Source organism: Drosophila pseudoobscura, chromosome 3 (genome assembly GCF_009870125.1).
Source record: "Drosophila pseudoobscura strain MV-25-SWS-2005 chromosome 3, UCI_Dpse_MV25, whole genome shotgun sequence".
NCBI classification, from domain to species: Eukaryota; Metazoa; Arthropoda; class Insecta; order Diptera; family Drosophilidae; genus Drosophila; species Drosophila pseudoobscura.
In genome coordinates, this window is record NC_046680.1 from 1,698,712 (window position 1) to 1,711,599 (window position 12,888).

The window sequence follows — 12,888 nt, forward strand, 5'->3', positions numbered from 1 at the left end:
CCGAGTAGGAGACTGCACTATTAGCTCCAGCCCAAGCCTGAAGTACCTGGGGGTCATGATTGACCACAGACTCAGCTTCAAGCATCACATGGCGTATGCAAGCAGCAAAGCAGGAAAGACGGCAGTGGCCCTATCCCGCATCATGGCCAACACCGGAGGCCCGAAACAGCCAAGGCGAAAGCTACTAGCGAGCGTAGTTGGCTCAACGCTAATGTACGCGGCACCAATATGGTTGATGCAATGAAGCATAAAACATATGCCCGAGAATGCAACGCAGTCCAGAGGCTGTGTGCCCTGAGGGTGTGTTGCGCATTCAGAACGGTATCCCAAGACGCCGCACTTGTGGTAGCAGGAATGATTCCCATCCATCTGCTGGCAAGTGAAGCCGCAGGAATCAGGGCACAGCGAACCCTGGGGACTACGGACCAGGACACCAGAGGTGCCTTAAGGCAGCGCACAATCCTGCAATGGCAAGATTCGTGGGATAACAGCAGCAAAGGGCGATGGACCCATAGGCTAATCCCAGACCTGAAGAGTTGGCTGAACCGTAGCCATGGACAAGTGGAGTATCACCTGACACAACTGCTGACAGGACACGGTTGCTTTAAAGCCTACCTGCATAGGTTTAAGCACGAGGACGACCCCTTCTGCGTGGTCTGCGCAGGGGTCATCGAAGACGCAGAGCACTGCTTCTTCGAATGTCCAAGATTTCGGCAAGAACGAGAGGATCTAAGCAACAAGCTTGGAAGAATGCCAGCGGTGACAAACCTGGCAGAATGCCTGCTGGAGTCGGAAGGAAACTGAGCCGCGATTAGTTTCATGGCCGTAACTATGGCTACCAAACTGCGTCGCGAAGAAAGAGCACGCAATGCTAGGAGATAAAGGAGATTGTTAAGAGAAGAGCCCTACGGGCATCTCCCCCCGGCGAAGTAATATCTCGCGACAGTACCGCCGGGATCCGGGATAGGTGTGGTTGGTTTTAGAGCGGTTAGAGTCCCTCACTTCGGCTTCGGCTGAGTCGGCATGAAGCTTTCCTGTAGTCACACAACAACAAAAAAAAAAAAAAAAAAAAACGTATACACGGACCTAGATAAATTTAGGGCTGACCGGCCACGGCCAGCGATCAGCGAGCCCACGTTATTGAACTTAAAGAAAAAAAAATAATCCGCACTCCAAACACCGTTCCACAGTAAATGTTATTTTGTTCCGTGTGTTGTCCTTTATTCTGTATTTAGTATAAGCTTAAAACGTTTAACGTAAAATCTTGGCCAGTGAAAAAAAATATGTAAAAACACCAACACCTTTCACAAACCTAAATCTGCGATCAGCTGGTCAACGCCAGAAGATTAACCCTTAGCGGGTGACGCGGGGGTCCCATCAGTCCACCGTATTTGGTCGAGTGATTTGTGGAAAATATTGTTTATTGTTTATGTCCCGGGGACCCTTAACAAGAGCACTTGGTAGGTCAGGTCTCCGTAGGGGCCCGAGTTAAATTAACTCCCGTAAGACGGATCCAGTCTCCACTCATCTACACATATTCCAGTACGAATGGGTGAGGGTATCCCTGTTGGTTAAACGAAATTTCAGCAGTTATTTCCGTGTTTGTCTTTGTGTCGAACGTTTTGGTGTTTCTTTTTGGTTAGGGATAATTTTGAGTATAGCTATTTATTAATAAGAAATTTGAAATTGTCAATGTATAATTATTAAAGCTTGGATATAGACTGAAGTATGATGCATTAAATTTAAAATAGAGGGAGGACGCGTGGCGTAAGCCATGGATTAGGCCAGCCGTTACCGTTCCAGCAGAGGGTGGCCAAAATGAACGTTGTGTTTGGTCACAGGTAGGGCGGGCGCGCGAAGTGGTAACACCCAAGCTTCACCCACTTGATAGCCGTCTGTTTATGATTTTCTTTGTTGTTGTTAGGTTGTTGTTAGTTTTGATGTCCTGACAAGTAGTATGTCTCCTTTTTTGTCTACATTTGGCGGGCAAGGGGAACTACCCAGCCCTGGGGTCGACAGCTAGCCGGCATTGCCCTCTGGGAAACAAGCTAAATGTAACAAATGGCGCCCAATCTATTTTCGAATTCGCATGCATCTGGACTGACGCAGGTTCGAGTGGTATTACAACAAATGTCACTCGGGCTGGTAAAGGCAGATGCGGGGAATGAAAAAAAAAATAAATCTTGTGGAGAAGACGACAGCTCGCGAAGTGCAGTTTAGCTGTCCCGGCAGAAGTCGCTGCCGCAGGCTTAAGGTGAGCGTAAAGCTGGTCCTTAATGGCGCGGGGTGATTGATGCTAGGGATGGATAGACGGAGGCAGTTAACGGAAATATAAAATATGTGATAGGGACTTACGAATTACAGTTGAACATTTTGTCGCTATTCGATGTCACAAGTGAACGTAAGTCACTGCCGTTCAACAAAAAAATGAACAGGGAGTTTGCGACGGACACATTGCCTGGTGGACTGTGATATCGAAGAAATCTGTGATGGAATGTGATATTGGAATAAGTTAGAGTAAGTCATGTAGGTAAATGTTCATTGTAGTTTCGCACCTGTTTGTTTAAAACAAAGCCGTTTTTGGACCTGTTGTCTGTCTGCCGAGAGGTGGTGAGAAGTAGGTGGCCCGGGAGTCGCAAAGACAACCCGCGATGCATCTGTTGTCATGGCAGATCGGCATGATGGATGACAGGAACAAATCACAAGCAAAGTGAGCTCATGCACCGTGAGGCTTCTCGTTTATAGGCCATCGCGTAGAGCGATGACTAGAGTAGATGACAGGCCACACAAAGGTGGTGTTCGTAATTGTAGGATATCCGTAGGGCGACTGTCAAGTGGAGCGCAGAAACTGGAGCGGTTACTGGTCCCGGCTAGTCACGTGTCCCCCTCTTAATGAATCTAGTAAGAAGAAGAAGAACTGTTAGGAATTTTTGTTGTTAGGTTTTGTGTTGTGTTGAATGTGTTTGAAGTTTGAGTGTCTTAGGTGTCGATCCAATGTACATGTATGTGAATATTTATTTATTTATTTATTTATTCAAATATTTAATTGCATATTGATCGTTAACGGAGCTAGTTGGCGCAATATTTATATCCGTCTTTATTTATTTATTTATCGGAGTATTTATTGGTCCGAAGCGTGGTGTTATTTATTCTTACTAGTTATTTCTTTGGGTATTTATTTCTTTATTTATATATATTATCTTAGTTTAGGAGTATCCCTTTTTTTTTGTAATATTGGTGTTGCTCGGTGCAGATGCCACAAGAAGGGGGTAGTCGACAGTATCCTACGCGATCACGCGTAAACAAAACAGTGGACCAGATAGGAGAAAGGTCAGGGGCGATGTTTGATCAAGCTCGGGAAGAACTTGGAGCTGTGGGTGGGTTGCCAAGAACACCGGTCCAGGCCAGGTCAGAAGAATGGCCAATGTCCGATCCTACACCCACGCTTGCTTCCGAACTGGCATCAGCAGTCAACGTATCGTTGGCCCAGGCTCATGCGACACACAGGGCAGCGAACACTGACTCGATTAGTCGGGTGTTGCAGGAAGAGTTGCGTAAGGGGTTTATCGAGATGATGCACCAACTCAACGAGGTACTCCAGCCGGTTAGACAGCTGCAGCAGCAGAAGGAACCGCAGCGGGAGGAGGTTCACCACGAGCAGGAGTATCGAGGAGCAATCCCGAAAAGGAAGCCGTCTAGCACGACTGATGCGCCGATTCCGCCACCAAAACCATTTTTGTCTCGCTCGGGGCGAGGTGGTGTTGGTCCGGAACCGTCTTCAGGAGTAGGACAGACCGCATCCAGTGAGCAGCATCAACGGGGTGGGCATCAAGCGCGAAATTGGCGAAACCCAATAGCACACAGACACTCGGGTCAGGGTCGTGGCGAGGGTAGGAGAGCTGGTGGAATTCCTCGAGAAGATCCGCATCCAAATCCCCCGGGTAATAGACCTTGGCCACGGTGGGGCCGAGTCGAAAAATGGGACGTGACGTTCGACGGAGACAGCAACAAAATGACAGTCGAAGATTTTGTGTTCCGAATTGAATTCCTACAAGCCCAATGCCGCTGTCCGTGGGATGAAGTTCTAAGGGGATTTCATCACCTGGTTACAGGAAACGCGCGAGAATGGTACTGGCAGTACATCCGTGATCATGGCGGTGGTGTTTGGCAGGAACTAAGGGGCGACTTAATTGCTCGTTTCCGAGGCACGGCGTCCGAGTTCGACCGCATGAGAGAACTGCGAGAAAGAATGCAGCGGTCAAACGAGAGTGTGGAAGACTTTTTCCACGTCATGAGAAAGCTCGCGTCGAGGTTGGAGATGCCACCACCTGAAAAGGAGATGATAAAAATCGTCAAAAAGGCACTCACAGATGAGATAGCGAGTTTCGTCTACGGCTTACGGGTTTATTCCTTAGACCAACTGCGGGATGAGTGCGTGGAAATAGAGGCACATCTGAAGAGGAAGGCTCGATCTTCGTGGCGAGGAGCACCCAAAGCCACAAACTATGGTCGCGGGGCGAATACGAACGTCAGCGAGGTCGCGCAGGATCGGTCGATTAGCGATGAAGAGGCAGAGGTCATTGAGGAAGCGCAAGTGACACAGCGTGTTCCACAGAAGTTGATTTGCTGGAACTGCGGGCAGACCGATCATGGCTTTAGGGATTGTATGGCATCGGAGAGGCGAATTTTCTGCTACCGGTGTGGAAAGCCCGATGCATATTGTCCAACCTGTCCGAATTGCGCGGGAAACGTGAAGAGGGGTGCGATCCAAGCAGGCGAATCACGCTCACAGAAGGGGCCTGCGCAGAGAAAGTAGACGAAAATAAAAATGAATTAGATAGACGTAAATTGCATGCTAGGTTAAGGAACTTATCATATGAAGAGCGCGTAAGAAATTATTTAGAAACCAGAAATAGAATATTTTCTGAACTACGAGTGGATGGTATGCGAGCACTGTCGGTGCGGGTGAGAAAGGCGAGATCCCGTTTTAAGCAAAGGCGAGCTATGAGGAGGCAGGTGATTGCTTCAGTAAAGCGTTGGTGCAAGGAAGACCCGAGAGTTTTCGCAGAAATCTCTATAATGGGCGAGTCCGTGCGAGGCCTGTTAGATTCAGGCGCTACACACAGCATGCTAGGGTGTAATGGTCAGGAATTCCTGGAGAAACTGGGCGTGGAGGCTCGTCGATATTCTTCTATAGTGAAGGTAGCGAATGGGGAAGATCGCGCAATCGTTGGCCGAGTGGAATTACCGGTGAAATACAAGGGAGAGGTAAAAAGATTAACGTTTTTCGTATGCCCTTTCTTGGAACAGGAAATTTACTTGGGGGTAGACTTTTGGCGGGTATTCTCATTGGCTCCTGAGGTGATGGGAGAAGGTCCAGTAGGGGCATCTCACAGATTAGTGGAAGAAGTGCTGGCTGATCAAGTCGCTCACTATGTGGAAGGCCCGGAGAAGGAGATAGTGCAGGAAGAATGGGAGTTGTCAGAAGAGCAAAAGGCAGCCTTGGATCAGGTGAAGGCAGAGTTTCTGACTTTCGAAGCCGTAGGCCTGGGGAGGACGTCGAGAGAGACTCACAAAATTCAATTGGTGGAGAAGGCCGAGCCTGTGAAGGATCGACATTACCCGCTGTCGCCAGCGATGCAGGAAGTGGTGTGTGGTGAGGTGGACAAAATGTTGGCTTTGGGAGTCATCGAGTACAGTGATAGTCCGTGGAGCAACCGTACCACCGTGGTGCGAAGGCCGGGCAAAAATCGTTTCTGTCTCGATGCCCGAAAGCTCAACAAAGTAACCATCAAGGACGCTTACCCACTTCCTAGCATCGAGGGGATTTTGTCGCGTCTCGATCAGACGATATATCTCCAGCGTCGACTTAAAATTCGCCTTTTGGCAAATCGAGCTGGACGAGCAGAGTCGACCATATACGGCGTTCACGGTGCCGGGACGCCCTCTGTATCAGTTCCGTATGATGCCCTTTGGCCTCTGCAACGCCGCACAACGCCTATGTAGACTGGTCGATAAGGTGATTCCGGTTGAGATGCGTTCAAACGTCTATGCGTATCTCGACGACTTGCTGATTATAGCTGAGGACTTCCAAACGCACGTGAAGATTCTGCGACAGGTTGCCGAGCGTCTACGAGAAGCAAATTTAACGATAGGGCTGAGCAAATCTCATTTTTGCTATAAAAACATTAAATACCTGGGATTTATAGTGGGAGGAGGAGCGCTGAAGATGGATCCGGATCGTGTGTCGGCCATTTTGCGCATTCCCGAGCCGCGATCTGTTCGAGAATTGCGTAGTTTCCTGGGAACTGCGGGCTGGTACCGGCGCTTTATGAAAAACTATGCTGAGATGGCCGGTCCGCTCACAGACGCCCTGAAAAAGTCGGGAAATGGGAAGTTTAAATTGACGGAGGAGGCAAAACGAGCCATGGGGGAGCTAAAAGCTGCACTCACCTCGGCACCAGTCCTGGTACACGCGGATTTCAAGCGGCACTTCTACATACAGTGCGACGCCTCACATTATGGGGTAGGAGCCGTACTCTTCCAACGGGATGACGAGCAGAACGAGAGGCCAATAGCGTTTTTCTCTGCCAAACTGAATTGCCACCAAAAAAACTACTCAGTGACAGAGAAGGAGTGTCTGGCAGCCCTCATGGCAATCCTTAAGTTCCGTCCGTACGTAGAGCTTATGCCGTTTACAGTCATAACTGACCACGCCAGTCTCAAATGGCTCATGACCATGAATAACCTGGATGGTCGCTTAGCTCGTTGGTCCCTTCAACTGCAGGCCTTCGATTTCGGCATAGAACACCGGAAAGGAGCGGACAATGTAGTGGCAGATACATTGTCACGCAGTATTGAAGAGCTGGAAGTGGATCCGAGTAGTATCCTGGGTTTTGAAACGGTGGAGTTTGAATCTGGAGAATATCAGGAGTTAAGGAAGGAAATAACAGAGAACCAAGACCGCTTACCTGATCTCCAGATTGTTGACGGCATGATATTCAAGCGCATGCGCTTTGAACGATTGGATGATCAACTGGAGGGCGCCGTCTGGAAATTGTGGGTTCCGAGTTCGCTGACGGCCGCGTTGATAGAAAAAGCACATTCGGAAGAGAAGACAGCGCACGGAGGAATCGCAAAAACCTTGCACTTATTGCGTAGGCAGTTTTACTGGCCGAACATGGCGATAGAGGTACGGGATTATATCCGACGGTGCACCGTGTGCAAGGAGTCGAAAGCGCCGAATTATCGGATGCAGGTCGGGATGGGGCAAGAAGTGGTCACTGAGCGCCCGTTCCAAAAACTTTATATTGATTTTTTGGGTAAATATCCGCGGTCAAAGAACGGTCAGGCGTGGATATTTATTGTAGTTGACCATTTCTCGAAGTTCACGTTCCTAAAGACCATGACCAAGGCCACGGCAAAGGAAGTTGTAAGATTCCTCGTTCACGAGGTGTTTTACAAGTTTGGAGTGCCGGAGATGATTCACTCGGACAATGGGGCTCAGTTCGTCTCGAAAACTTTTAAAGAGATGACCGATGCATTCGGAGTCACTCATATGAGGACGCCAGTGTATTCTCCGCAGAGTAACGCAGCCGAACGCGTGAATCGCACAGTACTCAGCGCGATTCGGGCGTATCTGGAAGACGATCACCGGGACTGGGATGTGCATCTGCCGGAGATAGAACTGGCTATTAGGAACTCGGTTCACGAGGCGACAGGCGTAACGCCATTCTTTGCAGTATTCGGGCAGCAAATGTATTTGCATGGGTCATGCTACAAGCTGGCAAAGCGACTGCGGTCAATCGGCGAGCATGACATATCGCTGCTGGAGGGTCAGGACAAGCGACAACTCATCCAAGAGAGGATTCGCGCTAGTTTACATCAGGCATACGAGCGCAGTAGGGTAAGGTACAACCAGCGAGCTCGGGTGTTTTACGCGAGGCCGGGACAAGAGGTATTCCGCCGAAATTTTGTCCTTAGTGACTTCGGAAAAGGCTTTAATGCCAAGTTCGCGCGCAAATTCATCCGATGCCGGGTAGTGAAGCCAGTAGGAGAGAACGCGTATGCTCTGGAGGACCTTAACGGCCGTCCCATAGGAGTGTACCACGCCAAAGACCTGAGAATGTAGTGAGGTGTGGGTGTGGCCTACGTTGGGCGCGGCAGAAGAATACAGGGCACGCCGGCGTGTGCTCAATAGTGTTCCGGAATCCGGTGGGCATGCCCACGCGTATGTTGTCCCTCCTGGGACTGACGACATACTCGTGGTGGTGTTCCAGTCCCACCTGAACGATAGGTGGCCAGGGCTGAGGGCGACGCGCCATCTAGCGGGAGTCCAGGGAGGCTCGATGGTGTATGGGGACATCGGGGGGAGCTGGAGCCGTTACTGGGGATATAAGGAAGAGAATAGGATTAGTTATATGTATTAGTAAGGGAAAAAGGGATAAATAGGAGTGAAAATATTAGAAAACGTGGATTGGATTATGGAAATCGTGGAGCGTGGACGGAGTAACGTCGAGATCTGAAATTTTGTGAATAAAACAAACAGTTTGAAGTGAGTACAGAAAAAGCGGGCAATAAAATAGGTAGTAATGCAAAATTTCACAAACAGCCGGCAAGGAATATAGCCAACAGAACCGGGCCGGAAGATTTCCTGGAGAGGAACACTGGAGTCCGAGAAAGTCGACTGCAGAGAAGAAGACGGTACAACGGGACCTGAGTGAGTTCGTTCCAGTTGCGCGTGTGTGAGCCAAGTAGTGCGGGACGTGTGAAGAGGGGGTGGTGAAAGAGGTCGAGTGAGCTGCCAGGGCGATTCTAGCCATAAATTTGTCCTCGGCCCGCTGCTGTGGAACATCATGTATGATGGAATCCTCAAGATGGATATGCCAATGGGCGCAACGGTGATAGGCTTTGCCGACGACATAGCAATAGTCGTAGTGGCAAAACAGAAAGAAGCGGCGGAAGAAATCTGCAACGACGCGGTAGAGAGAGCCAGAACATGGCTATCAGGGAGGGATCTCGCATTAGCCACCCACAAAACGGAGGCGGTGCTCATAAGCAGTAGGAAAGTAGTGGAGACGGCCACGATCCGAGTAGGAGACTGCACTATTAGCTCCAGCCCAAGCCTGAAGTACCTGGGGGTCATGATTGACCACAGACTCAGCTTCAAGCATCACATGGCGTATGCAAGCAGCAAAGCAGGAAAGACGGCAGTGGCCCTATCCCGCATCATGGCCAACACCGGAGGCCCGAAACAGCCAAGGCGAAAGCTACTAGCGAGCGTAGTTGGCTCAACGCTAATGTACGCGGCACCAATATGGGTTGATGCAATGAAGCATAAAACATATGCCCGAGAATGCAACGCAGTCCAGAGGCTGTGTGCCCTGAGGGTGTGTTGCGCATTCAGAACGGTATCCCAAGACGCCGCACTTGTGGTAGCAGGAATGATTCCCATCCATCTGCTGGCAAGTGAAGCCGCAGGAATCAGGGCACAGCGAACCCTGGGGACTACGGACCAGGACACCAGAGGTGCCTTAAGGCAGCGCACAATCCTGCAATGGCAAGATTCGTGGGATAACAGCAGCAAAGGGCGATGGACCCATAGGCTAATCCCAGACCTGAAGAGTTGGCTGAACCGTAGCCATGGACAAGTGGAGTATCACCTGACACAACTGCTGACAGGACACGGTTGCTTTAAAGCCTACCTGCATAGGTTTAAGCACGAGGACGACCCCTTCTGCGTGGTCTGCGCAGGGGTCATCGAAGACGCAGAGCACTGCTTCTTCGAATGTCCAAGATTTCGGCAAGAACGAGAGGATCTAAGCAACAAGCTTGGAAGAATGCCAGCGGTGACAAACCTGGCAGAATGCCTGCTGGAGTCGGAAGGAAACTGGGCCGCGATTAGTTTCATGGCCGTAACTATGGCTACCAAACTGCGTCGCGAAGAAAGAGCACGCAATGCTAGGAGATAAAGGAGATTGTTAAGAGAAGAGCCCTACGGGCATCTCCCCCCGGCGAAGTAATATCTCGCGACAGTACCGCCGGGATCCGGGATAGGTGTGGTTGGTTTTAGAGCGGTTAGAGTCCCTCACTTCGGCTTCGGCTGAGTCGGCATGAAGCTTTCCTGTAGTCACACAACAACAAAAAAAAAAAAAAAAAAAAAAAAAAAAACGTATACACGGACCTAGATAAATTTAGGGCTGACCGGCCACGGCCAGCGATCAGCGAGCCCACGTTATTGAACTTAAAGAAAAAAAAAAAATCCGCACTCCAAACACCGTTCCACAGTAAATGTTATTTTGTTCCGTGTGTTGTCCTTTATTCTGTATTTAGTATAAGCTTAAAACGTTTAACGTAAAATCTTGGCCAGTGAAAAAAAATATGTAAAAACACCAACACCTTTCACAAACCTAAATCTGCGATCAGCTGGTCAACGCCAGAAGATTAACCCTTAGCGGGTGACGCGGGGGTCCCATCAGTCCACCGTATTTGGTCGAGTGATTTGTGGAAAATATTGTTTATTGTTTATGTCCCGGGGACCCTTAACAAGAGCACTTGGTAGGTCAGGTCTCCGTAGGGGCCCGAGTTAAATTAACTCCCGTAAGACGGATCCAGTCTCCACTCATCTACACATATTCCAGTACGAATGGGTGAGGGTATCCCTGTTGGTTAAACGAAATTTCAGCAGTTATTTCCGTGTTTGTCTTTGTGTCGAACGTTTTGGTGTTTCTTTTTGGTTAGGGATAATTTTGAGTATAGCTATTTATTAATAAGAAATTTGAAATTGTCAATGTATAATTATTAAAGCTTGGATATAGACTGAAGTATGATGCATTAAATTTAAAATAGAGGGAGGACGCGTGGCGTAAGCCATGGATTAGGCCAGCCGTTACCGTTCCAGCAGAGGGTGGCCAAAATGAACGTTGTGTTTGGTCACAGGTAGGGCGGGCGCGCGAAGTGGTAACACCCAAGCTTCACCCACTTGATAGCCGTCTGTTTATGATTTTCTTTGTTGTTGTTAGGTTGTTGTTAGTTTTGATGTCCCGACAAGTAGTATGTCTCCTTTTTTGTCTACATTTGGCGGGCAAGGGGAACTACCCAGCCCTGGGGTCGACAGCTAGCCGGCATTGCCCTCTGGGAAACAAGCTAAATGTAACAAGTGAGAAAATTGGCATAAAAAGGGGTAAATGAAACAATGGAAAAATGAATGACTATACCTACAATTTAAAAGTAGCAAAGGATTACAATTGGTTATTAATGGAATCGAATCAACAGTCAAAATGGCTATGAACATAATAAATACAAATAAAATTCTTTAATCAATGCACTATGGTCCAGAATTCTTTTTTTTTACATAAAGTCGAAAGTTTTATGTGAATGGATTACTTTTTTCTTACAAATTCTCAAAGTAAATTCATACATATTAAAAATTAAAAAATATATGTATAAAGGTTCCCTGAAGCTTTTTGCAAGCTTTTGAAAGTGAATAATCGATCAGCCGATTGTGAGAAAAAAATTGGCTCCAAATTACTTGTTTACATTTTTACATGGCGATCGAGTAAATTTGCTCAAATAAATTCGGCTAAAAATTGAAAATGAAGATAAAGGTATGTATTATCTAATGTATAAGATATAATTGTTGTGTAATATCCAATTTATGTGTATTTTTGTTGAAAATTTAACTGCGTCCCCTGTATTTTGTAGAATATAACAAATGAACTGAGTTCTGAGAAAAAATAACTACGTGAGTAACTTTAGACCGTTTTGGCCCCTTTTCTTTAAATTTGTTACAATTCAGGAAAGTTCGAATTTTTACATAGCGATCTCATCGGTATTTGGCGCAAAAACAACCGATAAAAAGCTGTCTCAAATTGGATTTACAGTAAAATCAATAACAACCATTGGAAAAATGAAGAAACATGTAATAGATTACAAAAAAAATCAGTAATTTTTAATCCTTCATTAAAAGAGACCTTCTGAAGTGCAAAAAAATTATAACCACCCATGCTTAATGAATAGCTTCTAAAATAACAATTGTTAATGTGTATGTGTGTGTGTGTAGGAAGCTGGGTTGCATACGGTACATAAACCGTCTACAGTTTGGTCGTCGCAACTAGAACTTGAACCAGTTGGACTGCGGAGAGGGTATCCTACGGTGCGCAAGTGAGGATCTGAAGACACAGCGACAGCCTCTGTTGATTGCGATGGAAGATGAGTGACAGGCAGCTATGGTACTGTTTCTGATACTGACTTTATTGAACAAATGCATCTCTTTATATAGCTAACAGTGGAATTCTTATTCTATGGGAAGGACCGCACAGGCTCCTTGTGAGTGTATTTTTAGATTGGGTACACTTACTCTGTGCGGGGGTTATATTTCAGTGTATTTACTTAGGTACTTGGCAGCAATAAAGTAGATAGTTTATTACTTGATCCCTTTTGGTGGGTTCGAGTTTACAAGTGCTATTGTCTATTCTTAGTTGCTAATGTATTTTTCGTGTCGTCATATTCAGTTACATGAAATGACATGAACAATTTTATTTATGAGTGTGTATGAGATTGAACTGTATATTCCTAATGTTCGGAGCAGAACGCAGCCGATTAGCTGCTTACCAAATAGCACCTAATTCTTGGCCCTCAGCCGCTTATTTTGTTTGTTACTTATGTCTATGTCACTCATTTGTTTGTTAAAGCTTTGCGCTTGCTTGCCCTGCTAAACGCTCTCTGCCAGCTCGCTCTTCGCTATCTCCGCTTTGCGTCTGCCTACCGACGTCGGCCGAGCGAAGCTGCGCTTAGCGATCGGAGCGGCAATGTAAAGGGCAGGCAAGCCACACTTGCAATTTGGATGTCACGCATTAAAGAACATATCGCAATTTTATTTCTGCGCCG

The 12,888-nt window shown here is 47.5% G+C and overlaps 2 long non-coding RNA genes across 4 annotated transcripts; both read left to right on the forward strand.

Moving 5' to 3' along the window:
• The first annotated feature begins 1,074 nt into the window (after positions 1-1,074).
• LOC117183532 (uncharacterized) lies at positions 1,075-1,803 on the forward strand. The gene is made up of 2 exons (XR_004468635.1): positions 1,075-1,136; positions 1,465-1,803. It is a non-coding gene; the product is annotated as an uncharacterized lncRNA (long non-coding RNA).
• An 8,415-nt stretch (positions 1,804-10,218) lies between these two features.
• LOC117183531 (uncharacterized) lies at positions 10,219-12,033 on the forward strand. 3 transcript variants are annotated; one of them, XR_004468633.1, is made up of 4 exons: positions 10,219-10,233; positions 10,562-11,606; positions 11,704-11,743; positions 11,798-12,033. It is a non-coding gene; the product is annotated as an uncharacterized lncRNA (long non-coding RNA). The 3 variants fall into 3 exon arrangements; XR_004468632.1 differs by lacking the exon at positions 10,219-10,233 and having other exon boundaries at positions 10,401-11,606; XR_004468634.1 differs by lacking the exon at positions 10,219-10,233 and having other exon boundaries at positions 10,401-11,606; positions 11,820-12,033.
• The last annotated feature ends 855 nt before the right edge of the window (positions 12,034-12,888 follow it).